At 52.6% G+C, this 11,163-nt stretch overlaps 1 pseudogene; it reads left to right on the forward strand.

Moving 5' to 3' along the window:
• The first annotated feature begins 2,663 nt into the window (after positions 1–2,663).
• LOC119438694 (uncharacterized) lies at positions 2,664–4,563 on the forward strand (annotated as a pseudogene).
• The last annotated feature ends 6,600 nt before the right edge of the window (positions 4,564–11,163 follow it).

Below are 11,163 nucleotides of genomic sequence, written 5' to 3' on the forward strand. Positions count from 1 at the left end.
GAGCGGCCGTACAAGAAACGGTGGGTAAACTGACCCTGAACAGCCGGCGAGCACGGGCTTGTCGAAGCAGCGCTGCTCCGGCGTGATGGTGGCCACGCAGCTACTGCAGCAGCTCCGAAGGCTGGCGAAGCGGTTCGGGCTCCGGTTGCAGAACGAGGAAGCCGCCTGCTCGGCGACGCTGCACGTGCCGGCCTCGGCGCGGTAGACGAACTTGCGCCGGGGTTCGGCGCACAGCGTGAACTGGGGTGCCCCGCACTCGGGCCTCGCCACTTGCAGCGCAACAAGGAATAGCACTCGGCAATGGAAGGAAGAATGGCCGTTGATTGCTATTATTTATACCATATCTGACATATGTACCAAATAAAAATAGCTTCCTCACTAAATCTCCACTACTGCCCATTGACATCACAGATGTCGCGTGCCTGCACTATTGGCGCGCGAGTATTGGAAGAGACGGTAATATCTCCCCAGAGCCTTTAAGTACGCGCTTCTTTCGAGAAGATATAGGTAAGCACGAGCTCAATAAGGATATTTTACGAGCAAGTAGCACCGCGAAACTGGTGCGGCCACGTGGCAAGGCTTGACGCAACACCGCGTAGAGTATAATGTCCAGTGAAATACGTTATTTATCCCGATTCTGGAAGACACTGCTGATTATTTCATGTTTAGGGCAGACGCGCTAGGAGTCGCATCATTATCGAGAAACATAGAGTCACTGTATAGGCTCCCTTAGGGAGCCAGAGTTGCGCCAAGGTACGCCAGCTTGGGGTCCAAGGTTGTGCGCCAGAGCCACTCTCTGTACGCGAGCGCGGCACTGCCAGAAACACTTTTACCTAGAGCGCTGCGAGCGCCCAAGCGAATAGTCGCGTGTTCGCTACGCTCCGTCAATATTCCTTCTTTTTTCCTGGAAGCGCTTTCAAAACTGTGCTTTTCGACCGGCCAGTATACTCCACCCCACCTCCGACGTTCCTGGACAACTTTTCCACAGAATTTGACCTCCAGCTCGGCACTGACAGGCACCGAAAGGCAAGCGTAACCACCGTTTCGGCGATAAGCCTAATGGCGGCGGCGGCGTTTACGGCGATGAAGGGCGAACAGATCCGATGGAACTGCAGGGGTTTTAGAGCTTGGAAAAAGCAGTCGCACCTCCAGCTCTACCTGCAGTCCCTCAGTGACATGCCGGCGCTCCTTGCCCTGCAGGAGCCTGGCATGGACGCTGAATTCTCGGGCTACAGCACCTTCCAGGGGGGCCCCTCGACGTGCATCCTGGTGAATAAGGCTTACACTGCGGTTCAGGTCGACTTAGACTTGAGCACCGAGCAAGAATACACAATGGTTCGGGTACTGCCTCTCAGACGCCGCGACCCATCAATACATATCCTCAACATATACAGCCCCCCGCATAAACCGCGCGTAACGTTTAGTGAAATCTTCCTTCGCGCTATCAAATTGGCAAGCAAAGAGCCTCTAGTGATCGTTGGAGACTTCAATGCCACCAGCCTTCAGTGGGGCTATTACTTCGAGAAGGCCAGAGGGCGTAAGCTGGCGGAGCTCATCTCCAGCCTTCGCCTCAAGTTGCTCACGGACCCGGCGTGCCCCACCCGAATGGGGAACTCGGTAACCCGTGACACGTGTCCGGACCTTTCTCTCGTAAAAAATGCTGGGGACGCCGCCTGGGAGAACGTGGGCGATTCTCTAGGCAGCGATCATTGCCTTCGGCGGGTTACACTCCTCGCAAAAGCAGCGCGTAAAAAATGGGGTCAAGCTAAGTTGACCGATTGGCACGAATTCCGAAATCAGACTATCCCTCCCGTACTCTTTTCGGGCGGCTACGCGGAATGGGCTAAACACATAGACAACATTCAGAAACAACACGTCACTACACTACAAACCACCGAAGAGATCCCCGCAGTGGACACTCACCTCCTGCACTTGTGGGAGGCGCGCCGAAGCTTAACTAAACGGTGGAAAAAACAGAAAACCAATCGCAAATTACGTGCCCGCCACTCACAGAGCAGGCTGCAGCGTATGCTGCCCAGCTCTCAGATTGAAATTGAATAGCACGCTGCGACGCCGCAGCTGATCAGATGAGCTCCAGGGGGACATCGCGTCTCTTTCGCAGTCTCATCGACCCCTCTCAAACGAGAGGGGAGACGCAAAAGCAGCTTCGGCGGGCTCTGCAGGGGTACCAAGGTACAACGGCGCAGCTTGCGGACACCCTGTGCGGTAGATATCTCTGTCGTACGGAGGACCCGAGTGGGCCCGAGTGCACGTACTCTGGCAAGCTTAATCAACAACTCGATGCCCCTTTTGAGTTGCATGACCTTAAGGCGGGCTTGGTTAAAATGCGCCGGGGTACGGCTCCGGGACGGGACCGCATAACAGTGAAACTGTTGGCGAACCTCCCGGACTCAGCCTACCTCCATTTGTTAGAATACATGAACCAAATCTGGGAGGGGTGTTCACTCCCTCCCGAATGGAAAACGTCACTTGTAACGTTCATCCCCAAAGCAGGTAAGGCCGTGAATACGGACAACCTGAGGCCCATATCACTGACTTCGTGTGTGGGGAAGCTTATGGAGAGAATGGTACGGGATCGCCTCTCTCCATACCTGGAGGGCAGGGGCTTCTTTGCAGCCACCTTGTTCGGCTTTCGCCCGCACATGTCTGCACAGGACGTCCTCCTCCAGCTGCACAGGGACGTAACACGACCCACAACTATGCAACACAATGACAAAGCCATCCTCGCCCTTGATCTGAAAGGGGTTTTCGACAATGTTAAACACGCTAGCATCCTGGCCAACTTGAATTCCACCGATTGCGGCGCTAAGACCTACGCATATGTAAGAGATTTCCTCTCTAAGCGCCAGGCCCTTCTTCGGATCGAGGACGAGGAATATGGCCCTTACACGATGGGAACACGGGGTACCCCTCAGGGAGCGGTGTTATCACCGCTCCTGTTCAACATAGCTATGATGCGCCTCCCAAGCCAATTGGCCCGGGTGGAAACCATTCAACACGTGGTATATGCAGATGATATTACAATCTGGACCACCGAGGGGAGCTTTGGGGAAATAGAGGACCGCCTTCAGTGTCATAGCCGAGGCGTATGCCATCGACTTTGGGCTCCAATGTGCTCCAGCCAAATCAGAGCTTCTGCATGTCAGAGCGAACCCAAAGGATAAGTCAGCAATACACATCTCTCTGTCGGGAGGTCCTATCAGAGAGGTGAATGAGCTCCGGATTCTGGGCCTGTTCATTCACCACAGACTCCGACCGGACTCCACTATTGCGAAACTCAAGAGAGTAGGCGAACAGGTAGGGCGCATGATCCACCGTGTTTCCAACAAGCGGGGCGGTCTGCGAGGCAGGGACGCGCTTCGGCTAGTCCATGCCTTCGTGACTAGCCGGATCCTCCACGCCGTGCCATACCTTCGCACTACTAAGCAAGAAGACGAGCGAATAGACGCCATCATCCGCAAAACAACTAAGCGAGCGCTTGATCTCCCGGTGGCTACCTCTAACGCAAAACCTCAAGGCGCTGGGGGTGCTCAACTCCTACCAGGAGTTGCGGGAGGCCCACCTCGTGAACCAATACACGCGGCTCATGCAGACAGCCCACGGGCGCCGCCTGCTCAACCGCTTACACATCCAACACGCTTGCACTCCAAAGGAGGCGGAGCGTATTCCAGAACTGTGGCGCCATATGCTCTGGGGCTCTCCGCTCCCTCGTAACATGGACACCGACACGCACGAAAGCAGACGACATGCGCGGGCTCGGGCGCTTGAGAGACAACACGGTTCCCGACCTGGTGTATACTATGTAGACGTAGCAGGGCCGTCGTCCGCGGGATTTTACACGGCCGCCGTCGTTCACCGGGAAAAGCACGTTGATGGGGTCTCCTTCCGAGCCCAAAATTGCTGAGGAAGTAGCGATAGCACTTGCTGCCGCGGACCCCACTCCGAGAATCATCACGGACTCCCGTAAAGCATGTGATCATTACTTGACAGGGGAGATCTCCCCCCTAGCCAGTCAAATTCTAAGACGGGCTGCCATTGACCCAACACCGAAACGTATTATTTGGGCTTCTGGCCACCAGGGCTTACGAGGTAATGAGGCCGCTGACGCGGCTGCCCGAGCGCTTACCCACCGGGCTCCTCACCCTAGCTCTTCTAGCTCGGAGGCAAACCTACCGCTGCTGCGGTTCAGGAAATTATAAGACATTATAGCGATAACCACCGCCTTTTCCCGACTCCTGCAAAGGGGCTGAGTAAGGCGGAGGAGCGAACTTTAAGGCGCCTGCAGACAGGTACTCTACTCTGTCCTGCAATCATCAAACATTTCGATCCCAACACGGATGAGTGGTGCCCGCACTGTGGGGAGACCTGTGATATCTTCCACATGGTGTGGGCATGTACTAAAAATCCCCACCTCCCCCCTTCCCCTACCAATTCCCGAGAGGCATGGGAGACTGCCCTCCTCAACTGCTCCTCGCTGGAGTCCCAACGGGCTCTGGTGAAACGGGCGCAAGACAGGCCTCGTCATGCGGTGTCCCGGACTAGGGACGCCGACCATGTAGCGGGGCACTCTGTGGCCCCCAAACTCTCTGTATTAGAGAAATAAAAGTTTTTCACCACCACCGCCGGCTCCGCGCGCATCCGGTTCCGGTGCCCCTCACCCTATCGCTGTCGTCTGCTCCCGAGCCATCCCCTGCCTCCCTACCACCGGCTGCTGAATTGCATGCATGCCGCCAGCAGCAGTTTCTTCTCAACTGAAAACATCAGCTGCGATGCTATTGAACTAACCAGTGCACGCATCGCGGACTAGCCCCTGAATTCGGCAATCCAGCCAACCCAAGTGAGAATGAACACTACGACCCCAGCGCCGACGAACAACCAGTCGGGGCCCGCATCTAATGCTCCCGGACTCACGGCGGCATAGATGATGGACATAACAGCGCCACCACTAACAAGCACCCAATCATCGATACAACCTACAGCCTTCGAATAAACGGACATTCATGCCACGCACGACAGAGTGATCAGTTGATTTTATTCTCCTAGTCCATTTGACGTGCTAAACCCCAGCAACAACCACATCGGTGACAGCAATTCTGCCCCGACATTAACACCACATTTACAAGCAGTGTGAAGCTCCCGCGCAGCGGAAGCTGACAACCGCCCATGGCAGCAGCAGCGAAAACGCACCAAAATTCAAGCATCAAGCTTGAATACTCCTCCGCAACCTGTGACTCGCACACGCCAAACGGTCCTGCTCCGGCCTGCAGAGCGTTTCACCGTGTCGGAAATACCTCACGGAGCGCTGCAGGATGGTGTCATGGCCATCGGAGGCCCTCAAACCCAAGATTACCGCATCCGCATTCAGCCCGAGGCAAATCTCATCGCTAGAGGCCGGATCTTTATATAGGCATTAAAAAAGCGCGTTTTAGGCGCCAAAAATAGGCAGGCAAAACAACGTTTTAGGCCTCCAACGTCGTAAATATAGGCACAATAAATTTTTACATAAATTTAAATAATTTCAAACGAAGACGTGCGCGGCCTATATCTGCGATAGAAAAACAATAAATGTTATTGTCTACGACGGCACAAAGGCGCCAACAGTTGAACATAGCCGTGCAATTGTCCCATAAAACTGCTGAACTAATGACGATCAATTGGCTTAATTCAATAATTACACTGCTCATATTCATGTTCAATGGCCACTGTACTCGAGCGTCGCATATAGTGAAACAGGCATGAAAAAGAATACTTGAAAGCTGGGAATACTGATTAAAAAAAGCGATACTTTATGTCTGCCTGACGCAATAAAATCTAGACACAACAAAAACAAGACAAATAACAAATGTAAGAGAGATTACGATTTATTAAGAAATTAGCATGTTCTTACATGAGGAATGTTAGGTACAACTCTTGGCAATTTCCTCATATACAATCACATTGTCCGAATTGTACAGGCAAGACGTCCCAACACTGCCAAATACACCTCCGCCCATTTGAAGTGCACATGTTTCAAGAAATCTGTTTAGAGAGCACGCGGAACATAGTCTAAGAATCACTGTGATAATTGTGGAAACAATAGGAAACTACAATCATCTCCAGATTTTTGGATTCAAAATTGTGTCTCTTGTCACTAAGAATGATCTCGTACGCTGAGAAGGAACGCCCGACGGCGGTGAACTCCATAAAAAGTAAATTACAAACAAAACAAAAGCCGCGTGTACATCACATTTTTCTTTCTTCTTTTGCTCTTCACTCTCCTTTCCCCTGACCGCTCTCCACGGTTTCGCATTCGCCAACCGCTCGCGCAATATCAGCGCGGCGACGTATGCTGACCGGCGCGTCCCATTTCAATGCTGCTAGCAGTTGTTTTCCGGGAGTTGGTCGCACTAAAGGACTAGGTTGAACCCCATAGAGTCCCGAATAGTCAATGTTGCCCGGTTACATGAATAACGGTCTCTAACTGCGCTCGAAAGCGAAACTGGAGGCTAAATAGTGTTCATATAGGCGCCGATATTGAAAATAGGCATTTATAGGCATTAAGGCACAAACGGCAAAATAGGCATTAATGGGCACTATAAAAACACTATAAAAGCCCTTCTTAACCTTTAATTCGTGCTCATATATCAAAGTGGGGCGATAGGAGAGCAAGGAACAAAAAAGACATTTGCCCAAAATCCGGTCTCTACTCATCGCCATTGACGCATGGAACACTTCCCTCATACCCCGTTTTCTCGGGCTAACAATCATTCAAGACGGAGTTCGAAATTTCGCATTCTGCCCGTACGAAGCAACGCCGCCAGACCACGCGAAGGGCATATGTCATGGTTTCGACGTTAAAGACGATGGCCCCACGCTCTTCGCACAAATCCCCTGCTGGACCCACAAGCCAGTTGCCGCACGTCCGCTCGACAGCCAAGGACGGAGCGTGCTTGTGACATTCGCCGATCCCACACTTCCACGTTTCATAACTTACCGCCTACATCACAAGCAGATTACTCCGTTTCGCCCTAAGGCGACGGTCTGCACCCGTTGCCACCTGCTCGTACACGACTTGTGCCCGACAGAGACACCACGCTGCTCCACATGTGGCCGTCCACCTCACCGTGTTGAGATAGATGGGTGCCATGAGCCTCCTATATGCAGAAATTGTGAAGGCCCGCACATTGCCACTGATAAATCTTGCCCATTAAATAAACAGCTCATGAAGCAGCGTCGCTCCCTACACAAGGTACGCATCGCTTGGCATCGCCAATCGCCTTCACCCACCCGCACTAATGCTTCCACAGCAGCGACCAATCACAACAGTGAAATAATTGTTAGCACATTTCAACCAGGCGACCACAGCTCCGCCTCCATTGAGCCACCATACCACTGACTCGGTAGAGTGGTCTCCCTCATCACCCAAACGTTCATCAGGCAGCAGCCTCGACTTCAACAGGCACCAAGAAATCTCAGCAAGCTCCTTCTCACAATAAAGTAGCAAAGAAAGCAAACTCGCCAAACTTGTGGGCACCGACGCCTGCAGTCTCTACGCCAGGAGCATCAGCGACACGGGTCCCGCAACCAAAGTGATGGCCCCTATGCGCGACCCGTACCGAGCAGCCCTGGCAGCTCTTGAGGAAAGGCTGAACCGTCGCCTACAAGGCGAAATCATTCGCCTAACCACCCAGTTTACTCAAACTGTGGAAAATGTTTTCGCGAGGATGATGAGCGCCATCTCGCCTCTCCTAAACGTCGTGGCACAACATGGCTTCACAACCTAAGGCAAGCCCTTACACTATCCTTCAATGGAACTGTCGTGGAATCCGCAAAAAAAAAGCCGAATTCTCTGTTTGGATTACCCAAGACCCAGTCCCTGATATTATATTGCTGCAAGAAGCTAACCTCTCGCCACTTACTTTGCGCTGTTACCCCGTCTTCGACCAGCCTTCTATACCACCCCGGTACGCTCGCCAACAAAATCTACCTTCCCCCGGTCTTTCTCACGTTTTCGTGAAACGCTCGATTCCAGCGACGCAATTACTAACGTCTCACTTAAATACAGTGACTCGCGAAATCACATCAGTTATTGTGCAACTTGGCTCCCAGCCACTGTCTGTGTCATCGGTGTACTGGAAACCTGCTCCCGGTGAAACGGACGCATCATGGCTTGCCCTAATTACAAACCTCACTCCCCATCTTTGTGTCATCGGCGGCGACTTCAATGCCCCACATCGCGCGTGGAGCTATGCACATGATAGTGCCCGCGGTTCATCGACTTTACAAGCTGCCGAGCGAGCTCATCTTTCATTGCTCAATTCGCCAGACAGGCCTACCCGCTACCCTCTACATGCGGCTCAATCAGCCACTGCGCCGGACTTTACCTGGCTCTCTCAGAAACTTACCGGTACGTGGAATGCCCTTGCCAGGGGCAGCGACCATTTCCCTATCCGAATACAACTCATGGCACTGAGCCGCGCAAAGGCCCGCTCAATTGTTCCCATTATTCAGTGGGATGCATTCAGAGCTGCAATTGGAGATCTCTCCCGAGAGCGGCCGTTGTTTGACCGCTTGCAAGAAGCCAGACGTGCCAGCACACGTACTTTGCAGCTTACTGACTCCACGCCAGGCCCCGACCAACATCTTCTCAACCTTTGGGCGGCCAGGCATGAAGCCCAAAATATTTATCTCGCCCGTGGCAAAACCATACCTGACAGAAATTGCCTTAACCGCGCAACTGCCGATTCAACCGAATATGCCAACCGACTGGCTCGTGAAAATTGGCAGCCGCATTATGAATCATTTGACAGCCACACAGGACCCGGCCGCGTTTGGCGCACCTTCAGAGGACTATCCCAACACACCCGCCTTCGCACAGCAGAAGACCTAGGTCTGTCCCTCCGAATCACCGCACAAGAAGTGGCAGACATCACCGGAACTGCTTTTTTCCTAATGGACCGACCCCCCACCCTCATACGATCCTTCAAACATAACTTCGAACAAAGTCCACCTGCGATGGACGATGGGATGACCTCACCTTTCACCAAGGTGGAACATCGTGCTGCACTGCTTTCCACCAGCACGTCCAACGCACCAGGCCCGGACTGCATTGCATGCGCTATCCTCCGCAAATTTATCCTCGCGCGTTTCGACTCTGGAAAACCTGTTGCCCCGGCGTAGTTGGAATCTAGCCGTGCTACTCCTGTGCACTTCCCTTTTCTTCTTCGGTCATATTTTGCGCAGTTTGAACAGAATGTCCAGAAAGACCAAAGTCGCCTCAAACCAAAGGATGCCATTGTATTCCTTACCGAAATCAATGCAATTATTGCATTCAGCGCGGTGTAAGCGCTTTCGCGACTTGCTGGTTCTTCAAAGGCGAATTGGTAAAACGATGACTGGTAAGATAATTGGTCACGCGGCTGAAATATGGCACTGCGTCCATCCATGATTGCATGCGTATTCTCAACCGGCCACCTAACAGCAACGCATTACGCTTTATCATGGAGGAACGAGAAGCTTTCTTTCTCCATTTACTCCAACCATGCGCTGCGCTCACGACCGGTCGTATCTGCCCTTGGGCTAGAGTGTACTAGAATACGGTAGAGTGGAACGAGCGGCTGGAGCGGCGCATGCTTTGCAGTGAGGTGCCCGACGTGGAAAAATACTGTGGCGGCGTGGCGATAGAAGTGGATTGGGCCGCATCAAGGTCGCGCCTTTGGAAACTGCTGGCCAAACTGCTCGGCAGGGTCATTCGTACGACTTCGCGCGCTGGTATTTGCATTCAGACCAATCAAATGGTGTTCATAATTGCACATGACATGTATTTATGCCTTAAGAACAAATTACTTTCATTTTCTTCTTTATTTTAATTTTTAATGCCGCTAAGTGGTCTTTTTTAGATCTTGGGCCGGGTTCGGGCCGATTTCGAGCCGGGCTCGGGCCGGGCTCGGGCCTAAGTAAAGGGGTGGCGGGCCCGGCTGGGCGGGTAACGTAGATTATTTCGGGGCCCAGGCCGGGCCCGGCCGGGTCTCGCCATAAAACTTTTGGTCGGGCTCAGGCGGGCAGCCCAACATAAAAACAGGCAGGGCCCGGGCCCGGGCTGAAAAAGTCGACCCGTGCAGTGCTCTAATGTATACTCAGCCAACAATAACATTTTAGCTAGAAAGAACCTTTTATTTTCTAATTATCCTAGCGTTTACATTCGCACAACAAAAGCATTTCCGGTGTGCGCCGACTGCAGCCTGTGCGGCACTCTTTCAGAGGGGAAGTAAGAGCAAGCACTGGCTACACCCCTGCTGGTAAACAGTAGCGAGCGCTGCCGCTCTTGATTTTTTTTAAAAACCTCCTTGGAAAAGACCGGTGTCTGCCGTCTGGAAACGCGAAAAACGGAAAAAGGTTTTATTGGCTGCGACGCCACGTCACGAACGCTCCTCGACGGAGCAGAGCGGGCGAAGTGGCGGACCTGCTGCGATGATATCGCGACACATGTTGCCAACAGGGGAGAGGGCATCGCTGCGACATGTCTCCCTCGCTCTAGCTCTCGGAAGCCTGCGCTATCTGCGCGCGCCTCTTCCTCTTCACAAACACAATCTCTCTCTATCTCTTTCTGCGCGTTTCTTTTCTGGGCAAGCTCTCGCCTGCGTTCTAATTATGCCTAGGCAAGCCCAAATCAAAACGCGCTAATTTAACGCCTCCTAGATGTGCACTCTGCTTTATGACAACATGGTGCTTGGACCAAAATTTTCATTGCCAAGCCCGGTGTGACGAAAGCGGTGACGTCAAAATCACCGTGGCTTACTCGGGAGCGTCGCCATTATATTCTATGATAGTCGAGCAAGGTAGCATCAAGTCCTGGATTGAAGTGCACCGGGCTTGTGCTATCGAGGATTCGTTGGCCAAGCGTCTCAACGCGCTAGCTTACCCGCGAGTAGTTCATAACTCGAAGGACCGCGCGGTGGCGTTCAATTTGACAATAATGCTTTCGCATTCACAACTCATAAGAAGTGCTTAGGTCTTCTCGGGATTTTTTTCATCTTACAGCACATAAATGTGAAGCTTAAAAAAAGAAAAACACCTCTGGATTGATATTGGCATGACATGCACTGAGCGCAAAAAAATTGCGACGCCGCTACGACAATGGGACGCTCACCGCTTCTGTTGTAC

This window comes from Dermacentor silvarum, chromosome 1 (genome assembly GCF_013339745.2).
Source record: "Dermacentor silvarum isolate Dsil-2018 chromosome 1, BIME_Dsil_1.4, whole genome shotgun sequence".
Classification (NCBI taxonomy): Eukaryota; Metazoa; Arthropoda; class Arachnida; order Ixodida; family Ixodidae; genus Dermacentor; species Dermacentor silvarum.